The following is an 11,361-nucleotide window of genomic DNA, read 5'->3' as shown; positions in this document are numbered from 1 at the left end:
TAGTAAGTGCCCTAAGCAATTAGCATAAGTTTTCATATGAAACTAAAAATGGAAACGCAATATTGTAAAAGATGATAAATCATTAATAGTTTTACACTGAAAGCTAAGGGAAATTCACATTTTCATGTATATGTTTTATTCAAATTGCTGTTTCATTAAAAAGAACCCAAGTAGAATGAGACATCTTTTTGCAAAGTTCAGCCATTTCTGATGGCAATGAGATTTGTGTCATATTTGAAATGAATCTACCTTATATCAGTTTTGGGCCAATCCACTTTTCTGGCTATATTCCAGAAGCATCAAGCAGTTGTGCTTGTGAAAGACAAAAATATGTAGCTATGTCCAGCCTGACAAACCTCCAACGCTAACAAATACACAAAACTTCAACATAGGCCTTGTCCTCCTGCTGCAAACCACCAGTAACCCCATCTCCATGTGCTTTTAACTGTTATTTTTCATTTGAAGCCTTCACTACATGTGAATATCATCTATAGGATGAGGTTTTTCACCGCCATGAAATGGAGATTTAATGCTGATAATTACACAGGCAGTTCACTATTCAAACTTTGGCCGGTCAACAGCAGCCTGTCATCCTTAATTTCTGAGTCCCCTCCAAGCACATTAATTTTCCCTGTACATAGTGGAAAATCCATCATTTTAACAGATTCTGGGATAAATTCTTGGGTTTTGTGCTGGTTTCCTGGAACCCACTCTCACCCTTGCCAGCATGTCTATTTTTTTCACTACTTATCAATACATAGACTTGAATTAGAAAACACAAAAGGTCTGGCCACATTCAAATGCCTGTGTATGTGAGACTCCTGTCAATATTAATTATCTTTAATTCTCCTGCCTAACAGATAAAGATTTAATCATTATGCAGACATAGAGACTAAGGAGTGGTAAGGAGATTTGGGGTATTTTTGGTGTCTTTCCTGAGTCTGATACAGCTGGTTTCTATTGCCAGAAAACTTCCCAGACTGGCTTAATTCTATCCTTTCCCCTATCTTATCCATCATACTTACATATTTACAAAAATGTAAATATCATTACCCATGGATACATCCTACTAACATTTTTTGGGGAACACCCACACATGATCATAATGGGATCTGATTATACTACTCAAGATTACTTCATAAGCTAACTTGTGTACAGCCTTAGTGGTAACTTTACATTTCTCCCAGCACTATTGTTATTCCTTCCTTGTTAAGTGACCCGTCATATCCACACTTGATTTTATAGTCTTCTTTTTCTTAGTGGACGTATTTTTATTCTTTCTGGCCCTTGCTTTTCTTCAGTGAGACAGATTTGAAACAGCTCTTGTCCATCTGTGGGTTTTAAAGAAATTATTTATACATATTGCAGTAATGGTGTCCATATGTGTCAAATAGCAATTGGCAAAAAGGAGAAGAAAAACTCTTAGGACAAATATACAACTGAAAATAAAACAACTGAGTATGTGATTTAGTTTAACAGGGAAAGGAGACCTCTGCTAGGCAGCTGAGAAGAGAACCTGCCTAAAAGGACAATAATATTTATATTATTTAATGCTGCAGAAATAGTGGGGGTTTTTTGCAGAATACCACAAGGACAACAGGCTTCAACTTCAGCTTTGAGTGGCAACACTTGACACACCTAACAGCCATGATTATGCTCCACCATAAGCCCATGAGGTCTTCTGATAGTACTTAAATAAATCCTTTTCTCCCTTTATAGTATATAGGTGGCATCCCTTTAGTGGCATTACCTTCACATACACTTTTCACCCACACAGAAGAATAAGAATTCATTCTTTATTAGTGTTAGCTACAAACCTCCTTGCCCATCAGGTTATAACAAATGCATGTTTTGTATTTTGCTAATTCATAATAGACATCAGTTATCATATATCCTTCTTCAGTGAAATAGTGGAATAACAACTTGCATCCTCAGAAGGAAACAGTGGATAGAATTAAGGTTTTGTTTAATTTAGTGTTGCTCATGTACAAAATATATATACCTGTTTAATGGCCTACTTCTGGTGATGTATATGACAAAGCGTAAGAAATATTTTATAACAATATTTATTAACATATTTAAATGTCTTTTCCCTCATTTTCTTTGGGATTTTTCAGGCCTGCACTCTGCTCTGCTTTAGCTGTTGGGTTGATTTTCTGGTTTTGCTTGATCAAAAGCAGGAAAAAAGCATTAAGAAAGTACTCCCTCTGTTCTGCACCCACACAGATGCTGCTCTCAATCAAATAAAATCCAACTCATGCACACTCTGCTGAAACCTGATCCTGTGGCACAGAATGGGCTGTGTCCCTCAGACAGCACTGAGCCTGTCATGCCACACATTCTTGGAAGCTACCACAACTTAGCCCTAACAGAGCAGTCACCAGCTCTTTGCATTTTCCTCACTCTGAATCAGAAGCTGGACGTCAAACAGAACAATTTCAGTGAGACAACACAAAGCTCCTCCTTTATCTGTGAGTAACTTATCATGAGGAACAGTTTTGTGCCTCAGCACTTGTGCAGAGCATGGGAAGCAGGGCAAGGCAGAATTAATCATCACTCTGCAATGCTATCACCAGACACAGACCAAAACAAGTTTACCTCCACACAGTTCTACAGACTGCAGTGTGTAGTGCAGCCCTTTTGTACATGATATTTCCATTCCTTGCATGTTTTTGTGAGAACTCAAAGGTGCATTTTGTCACTGTGTATTTATTATCACTTTACATTTGTTTCAACATAATTCCACTATTTATTTTATGCTGGTTAGCATATAAACTTATTCTTTGAAATGGCAACTGTTATGACAAAAATTACTGAGGTTGCTGCATAATGATGTATCCTTCATTATCTTCATATCTTTCTCTGAATGAGCCAAAACTGCACAGACATTTACAAACGTGATGCTTTGATGGGGCTCCTGACACAACCCTTGATGTGTATGGAGGAATTAGATGAGATTCTCTGCCTTTGTATGTTGCCTTTTTCTCTGACTATGAGCTGCCTCATGTAACCTCACTAGAGGGTCACAGCCATGAATATGGCTTGACCCTGCTTTGCAGCATTTGAAGTGCTGGAAGGGAAAGGCAGACACAGCCTGCTCTGTCTGCCCATGGCAGAGTTGATGGATGATTCTGGCATTCTTATTTGAACTTTTATATATCCTCAAGAACTTACCAGGACCACAAAGGCCAGGTGCAACAGAGGATTTTGTCAAAATGATAGAGTTAACATAAGCATCTCTATTTTGCTTCCTAGATGTTTTCTGCTATTCTCAAAGAGTAAAGATCATGTCAATAGCTCTATGCCACAATCAAAATTCCACTGTGTTTCCAGGACTGTGGTGTCTATTAAGTTGTACAATAGACAGCTGAGAAGAGCTCCAGTCAATATTTTGCAGACAACTGTCATCTGAGGAAAATCTTTATAATTGCAACACTTTCTTTTCCTCCTTTTGAGCCATTTTGTTAGCAAAAGGGGACCAACTTGGAATTTTGTAATTTGAAGACAGGCAGTCCAGTGCAATAAAGCCATATTGCTCCACCAACATTTCACCTCTGTCTGTGCAGGTGTTTAAAGCATTCTGATGTAAGGGTATTATTCACTTCTTTCTTCCTGTCTCCCCCCTTCTATTTGCAAATAAAAGCTATAATGAGGTTATTTCTAAATGGCTTCAATTCCACAGGGGTCAGGACACCTTGCATCACACAATTTATGACTGAAGGCAGCTCTTGCTCAAACTATCAGTAAGGGATAATTCTTTCCTAAGCAACCTCTTTCCTTCTGCTGTATCTAACATTATCTGCCTTGAATAAATGACCCCAATACTTTATAGAAAGTTTGTGTTTAAATTCTAAACCTAGATTTCATTCAACAAATCATGACTACAAGAACTATATCTAAGTCCTAAGTGGTTAGGATTTGGTTTGGTTTTTTAATCATCACCACATTAAAAAAAAATCTGCTTTTGCTCTAGATCACAAGTCAGTCAGTATTTTTTTTTAAATAACATTTTTGGTTGTGAAATTATCTAAATGAGAAATGGGTAAACACTCATGTAAACTCCTAATATAGAATTTTAGCCATAAATTCTCAAATTCATATGATTTCTTCATTTCAGCTATCTAATCTCCTTTTAAACCTGGGTGTCACTGCTTCATCCAAGGGTAGGCATAAATCCAGATCCAGTGAGCTTAAGCTTCATCTAGTTGGATAAATCACTGCCACTGTGAATACTGCCAGCCCAATACCTCCATTACCATTCACACATAGGAAAGAAAAATTGGCACAGGAAACCCAAGAGCAGCCAAGAACTTTTCAGTAGAATGGTATTAATAGCAGGCATGACCTGAAAAGGTTAAGGTAATTTTTAAACTAATTGAAAATCATGGTAGAAGCACAGAGAAAAATGTGTACAGGCTCAATATTAACTAGTCATGTTGAAGATAAAACGGAAAACAAAGTAATATTACTTTAAATAGACTTTGTGTCAACAAAATTGTCTTTACATGCATGCAAAGCAAAGTATTTTATAGAGATGATCTGCAGAGGTTTGGTTTTCTCCTTGTTAATGTGTCTTTATGTATAGAGAGGTCTGAAGCAAAGCAAAATTAACAGGGATTAACAAAAACCTCTACTTTAAAGGTACATATATGGTGTGTGCATATATGTGCATGTATATACACATTTGACTTTTGCAGTAGTTATTCTCTTGATACTCTTACAAAAAAAGGCGCAGCAAGAAAACCAAAGTAGACTTTGAAAATATAACTACTACCACAGAAAATAATACTTTATGATTATCCCATATTTACCCTATCACAAACCAAATAAGACCTCTGAAAGAAATGCCACAATGTTCTGTATATGCTAAACCACAATAGCTCTAGATTTTTAGAAAAAAAAAACCCAAAAAAAACCAACTATAATTAAATACAGGGAGCTTGTTTTTTTGATGTCTTGCAAAACAGATGGTAAACTGTACCTGTTGTATTGCATGACTACTTGAAAACAGCAAAAATCTTAAAATGCAATAGAGAATCAGAATGTACCACATCAGCTAATATAACGCATAACTCTAGTGGGGAGACAGGATAAAAGGAGCACACCACATAGGCTATTTTATTTCATTTAACTTTACTGTTACTGCAAAAACTTAGAAATTACAATTGCCAGCCCACCTAAGAAAGAAATCAACAATAAACATAATAAAACACAAAACCAGCTAATAAGCCTTAACAAAGTATAATAAATCAACAAGGGACTTTAGTTAAAAGATTAGTTTTCTGTATGAAGACATACACACAAAGAAGGGAATGGCCAGCCAGGCCCTAATTTAAATTACTGTCTCATACAAAATAGCTGCATGAATAAAATTCTCGTCAGTGACTCACATCAAATACATCTTACTATTCTGCCAGGAATTTATTATTAGTATATTTTTGAAATACACTGTGTTGACAATGATCCTAAAATGTTTCCATGCTCTGCCATATTTCTTTTCAACAGAAAAAGCAGGTGCTGCCAATCATCAGCATCCAAATGGTTGAGAACCTCATTACTGTGTGCTGGGAGTAAAACAGCAAGAACACCAGGTAAAGAGAAAAGCAGTGGACAACAGCAGACACAGAAGGCCAGAGATTTGAATGCTGTGTGGGTTGACACAAGTACCAAGTGATATTTTAGTGTCTCTCTGAGACACAAAGAAAGTCAAAGAAGTGATCAGATTTTGTTGTGTCCAAGGTGATCTTAACCAAAATCTAGAATAGTTAAATCCCACAGTCATTTAAAAGATTATTCTCTCTGAAGGGAATATGTAGGTTCCTATTTAAAATACCTATAGCGTAAGAGCAATAATCCTATTTCAGAGAGCAGATAAATATTATAAAATTCTAGTTAATTTTAATTTTAAAAGTAATGGATTTTACACTTGCCTGCAAAAACATGTCTTCTGTACTCCATTGTAATTAAGACAACTCTAGTGTTGATTTCCTTGCAAGCTTTGCACACTTTGATCCCAGAAAAAGGAGGACAGCATTCCTGAAAGCCGGAATTCCCAAGGCCTTCTGCTTCCTGTCAGCCCTTGGGGATGCCAGCTGGCAGCAACCAGGGCTTGTGCAGGATGCCCAGCTTCCCTGTGGAAATTTACCCAAAGCAATGTGTTCCTGCAGAACCTGGGGGCTGACAATTCCTGACTGTTCAGGCAGAGAGGTCTGGGGACTGCTTGTCAAGCAAAGGATAAATCTGAGTAGCTTCAATGCCAGGATATGTCAGTTTATTTAAAAAAAAATAAAAAATAAACCCATAATATGTCTGCTTGTGCTAGTAGAGGATCAGCTGCATCTAGGTACATCTCCTGGCCCAACTGTACAGTTTGGGCTTCACAGATCATCCTTTACAGCAGCTGAAACCTGCTTGAACCTTGCTACTGACTCAGCACACGAGGAGTCACACACTTGTGACACGTCCAGAGACACCCAGACTTAGAGGGACACGCAAAGAATGGAAATGAGCACGTGAGAAACTTAAACTGCAATTTGTGTGAGACAGTGCAAAGAATAGCAGCATTTGGCTACTCAGTTTTATCTGAGCAAGGGCAAAATAACTGATGAAAATTCTAGCTCCATTTCAGGCAGTTTCTGTCTGGAATGTGAAAGGAACATTCCCTCACATTGTAAGGACCATCCCCGTCAGAGTTTAGCAATCTGAAGTTCGGGAAGTAGCCACATCTACACAGCTCCCTTTTTCATCCATTTCTACTGATTAAGGTAGAGAATGTCTTACTTGTAAGAAAAAAAATATCTATACTTCTATTCCTGGCAAAGGGCAACATAGAACCAAAGTGGGCCCTGCTTGGATTGGGATACCAGCAAGCTCCTTTCAATCACTTGGAATTTTAACATCAGATTAAACAGAGTTAGAATTCTGCTCTGCATTTACTGAACCATATTTCTTTCTGTCCCAGCATATTTTTTAGTATTGCTTGTATCAAGATGTTAAAAAAACCCAAAGCCCCCCCAAACAAACAAAAAACCCCACAAAAACCTAATCTAAAGAAAACAACATCCCCCTCCCCTAACCCCAGTAAATTTACCTGTATTTGGATAATAATGCAGCAAACTGAGTATATAAAAGATTTCCACAAAGTGCAAAGCACTGATTCAAGTCCCACATCCCATATGCAGATAGCTGAACACAGCTTATTTGAGTATGCAGTGATCCAGGCATGAAATAAATATACTTATGCACAAAATGTATTTGAATCTTACACTGATTCTCAAGCATATTTAATTTGAATATACAATTAATTATAAATTATTGATTGAATCCTGGTTTTGCTGTCTCTACTTCATAAATACCAATAGCGATGCAATACAACAATAATTTAGTACCCCCAGTTATCAAATTTGAAGGTATTTACCACCATAATATTTCTACAATGGTATAAACATGCAGAAGTACACAGAAGCATGAAACTAAACTGTAAATATAATTCTGTAATAAAATAGTACATATGTGAAGAGGATTGACTTGGCTTCTATGTGAAACATGTCTCAACTTGAAATATTCTTATACATATTAATGTAGAGTGGGTTTTTTCCTTTTTGCATTGAATTGTAAAGTAGTTTATAATGAGAAAATGACTCAGTTATCCCCACTTGTGCTACATTATCTGCTGTGGGATGGAAAAGGAGTTGATAATGAATATATATATAAAAAACGTGGAGGATTTGATGTGGGATTTAGACAGAACACAGGCCTAGTACTGATCACCTGCCTAAGGCAGATTTTCCCCCATAGCACAGAAGGCAGCATTAAGTGTGTGAAAGCAGCAATTCCTTTGAATTATTGATGGATTCTTTGAGTTTTTGTTATTGAACCTATCTATTGGCAGGTAGGAAGATACTAAATTTTTCTTCCCTCACTATGGATGACTTGAGACAGGTGCTTTGAAAAGATGCATTAATTTTTCTGCAGATAAAAACCATGAAGCCAGGCAGCTGAAACAGACAAGGGCTCCTCAGAAACTTTTTTAACATTTTCATTCACTCCGCACTGAGACCTCCCAAGAAGAGCAAACACAAAGGAAACCACTTAATTATTTTAGTCACACCAACTTACTTAAAAGAAAAATAAAGAGAGGAAATCATAAAATACTTAATTTGAACACTATAAAAAATGTGAAAAAAATGTGAGAAAAATTAAGTATTTCACAAATGGCATTTTGGTTCAAGTTATGACTAAATATCACACTCATAGAGCTCAGAATTACTTGAAAATCTGTGGGGTTTTTTTTTTTTTGTTTTTTCAAGAATAAAACATTTTGGTTTTGCAAAAAAAAAAAAAAAAAAAACCTTGCACAGAAAATAGGAAGATAAAGTTACTTCCCAATTGATCCAAAATAATTTTCCTGACTGTCTGCTATTGTTCAGCCATTACAGAAACAAGCGTGTCACCAGAGCACACAAAGGCAATAAACTGGGCAAGGAGCAGATATAAGTATTAAAAAGCTAAAGAAAAAAAAAAATCAAATCTTATAAAAGCACAGGACCTGTAAAGGAACCCTACTTGAACTGCAGTGCACACAGCTCTTATGCCAGATACTTTGTGCATAATGTGCTCCAGAACTTAAAAAGGAAAGGGTGTTGTGCTCCAAGGCTCAAAAGGAACAGCAGAACCATGATGATCAATATTTCTCTGCGGGAGCTCCAACAGTGTTAAGGTTGCCTCAAGAAATCCTGGTAATGTCTCTGAGTCTTTAAACAGAGTCCCTCAAGCACTGGTATTTTGGGAAGCCTTGGGCAAACTCACAGAAGATTTTCTGCAAAGTTCCCTTGTTGATGCACATAATTTCTCTATATGTTGTAATGTCAGGTGGGGATAATTTAGGAGTTCTCTTTTCTTTTTATTCTGGCTCTAGTGCCCAAAATAATCAACAAGACAATTCACCAAAGCCCCAAGGAAGGTGCAAACATTCAGAGAGAACAAATCATGAGCAAGCAGCCCTAGCACCTCTGATTAAAGACTAAGTCCTTGCCAACTGTGACTATTCTGTCTTTGCGAAAATAGTCAGACCTTTCTGATAATCAGACCTATCTGATAATCACTGTTTCTCAATGCATTGGTAAACGTGGCTGCATAGAAAGGTTTGAACAAGAGCAAGCGGAAAAGTTCTTGCACAGTGCTGAGAAAAAGTCCCATTGCTACTGTGCTATCATGAGTTAGGGTGGCATTAGTAAACTTCACCAGCCCATCAAATTTGACTAAAGTATGCAGTCTCCATTGACATTGCATAAGGCTCTGGTTTACATCTCCATTCTCTCTAACAGGTGTCCCTTTGCCACAACAAGATTCTTGTATTTTAGTTCCCCACGTCCTCCAGCGGCAATTAACTAGTTTGTTAATTTTATCTAATTCATTACAGCAGAGTTGCAATAAATAAGCTGGAAAAACATAAGTGCTTTCTAGGTCTTACAAATCACAAAAATTGAATGCAAAGCTTTCTTCATGCTTTATTTTCAGCTTACCATGGGTAACTTATGGCCAGGAAGTACAGCAGGCAATTTCAAGACCTTTTTTCTGCATTTGCTCTGAGTTGTTAATAGTGGTTCTTTGTCTACTTTTTCAAAATTGATCAGATAATAAGAACCCATGAAGAGTTTGTACTGCTCTTTGTTTCTACTCCTGCAGCCCCAGTTCTTACAGGAGCTCATACAATTGATTCACTGCTTACAGATCAACTGTATGTGCACAATGTCCCTTCACCCCGACTTGTTGGGAGCACTTCCATTCACTTGAATGATCCCTTTAGCTATCAGATTTTGTTTATTTTAAAACAGCATCGCTTATTCTAAGTGCCAAAGCACATGGACTGCTGCTTTCAAAATTACAGATGAGGTGGAGGCCACCAGAAGGTGTTGAACCATCAGTCTCAATGTAATGCTACTATTGCATTGTATTCCAGAGTAACTGAGCTTTGCTTTTTTTTAGAAATCCAGGTTGTAATCCATTCCTTTTCAAAGGGCTTTTCTGAGGTCTGCCTATGCATCATTACAGTTTAACAACATCTGAAAAGTACAGGAGGTACTCAAGCACAAAATCTAAAGTTAATAACGTAGTCCTACAAAGTAAATATATATTGGCTTTTGGTTTAGAATTTGTGTTTCATTAAGCCTTCAAGTCCGCACATCTCTGTAGTTTTTAATTTAAAAGTTAATTTTTAAAATAACTATCTACCTCTTTAAGTGTTTTTGCTGGTTTTTTTTTTTTATTGCAGAAAGGCATAAATGACCATTTTGAAAATTTCAGTTCCAGCTGAGCTCTCAGCCCAATACAACTTTTTTACACTTCTTATTATGAAGACAAATCCTTTTCTTGCATGAGGTGAGTGCAACACCCCATGGTAAATGCCCAACAGCATCCCCGAGTGACAAGATTCTCAGAGACACTAGTTCTGCAAAATTTCACATCAATACACTGACAAATTACCTCTTGAGCTGAGCTAAAGGGGTAGAATAGTATTTAAATATATATCATTCCCAGAGGAAAAGGAATTTTGATATAACAAGAGGCTGGACGGGGAAAGCTACTGGTGCTGGAGACATGCTGCACAGAGTTATAAGAGTAATTCAGATATTGAGGACCTACACCTTGAATGCCTACAGGAAAACAAGGCAAGTACTTTTCTCTACCCCTCTGTTGTCATCTTATTGCAAAGTTCCATACCTTCTTGGCGATTTCTCATGGACAGCTCCTTGCTCCACTGACTCCTTCCTCACAGCATAGCCAACAAACTCCATCTCTCCTCACAGCACAACTAACAAACTCCAACTCCCTATCCCACTCTTTTATAGCACTCTTATTGGACACAGCTGTGACCTGTTAAGGGCAGGCCTGTTCCTAATCTTGGTAATTAGCACAGCTGCAACTCCTCAGGTGTGAGATTGCTTTCTGCACCATTTTCTTACATTCTATCCTTCCACACTTGTGGAGGGATAGAATGCAAGAAATAGCTTGTACTATTTCTTAAGTGCTCCCACAATGTCTCAGTAGGTCTGATGACAAACTTTTAACAAAAATTTTTCTATCCTAGGAAAACAGCTTTAAATCTTTTTTTTTTTATCATACTTTTCAGAAGGAGTCCTGTAATGAGGGGTTCTAGAGTCAAAATATAAATGATTTTGGAATTGGAATACATTGTCCATCTGATTTGGAACAGATGCGGAACCCAGATCTTCTGCAATGGTGCAAGTGGGTACGCCTAAATCAATAGAAATTCTCAATTATCTACTGCTCCTAATGATACTTCTTTTCTCCAAAGCAGAAGAAAAATTTTTAAAAATTAAATACTTTATAGCCAGTACT

The 11,361-nt window shown here is 37.2% G+C and overlaps 1 long non-coding RNA gene across 1 annotated transcript; it reads left to right on the top strand.

Moving 5' to 3' along the window:
- Positions 1–2,374: 2,374 nt before the first annotated feature.
- Positions 2,375–10,367, top strand: LOC141728317 (uncharacterized). The gene is made up of 3 exons (XR_012579237.1): positions 2,375–2,471; positions 5,506–5,591; positions 10,274–10,367. It is a non-coding gene; the product is annotated as an uncharacterized LOC141728317 (long non-coding RNA).
- Positions 10,368–11,361: the final 994 nt, after the last annotated feature.

Source organism: Zonotrichia albicollis, chromosome 2 (assembly GCF_047830755.1).
Source record: "Zonotrichia albicollis isolate bZonAlb1 chromosome 2, bZonAlb1.hap1, whole genome shotgun sequence".
Classification (NCBI taxonomy): Eukaryota; Metazoa; Chordata; class Aves; order Passeriformes; family Passerellidae; genus Zonotrichia; species Zonotrichia albicollis.
Note: the sequence above shows the minus strand (reverse complement) of the source record. Positions and strands in the feature narration are given on the sequence as shown.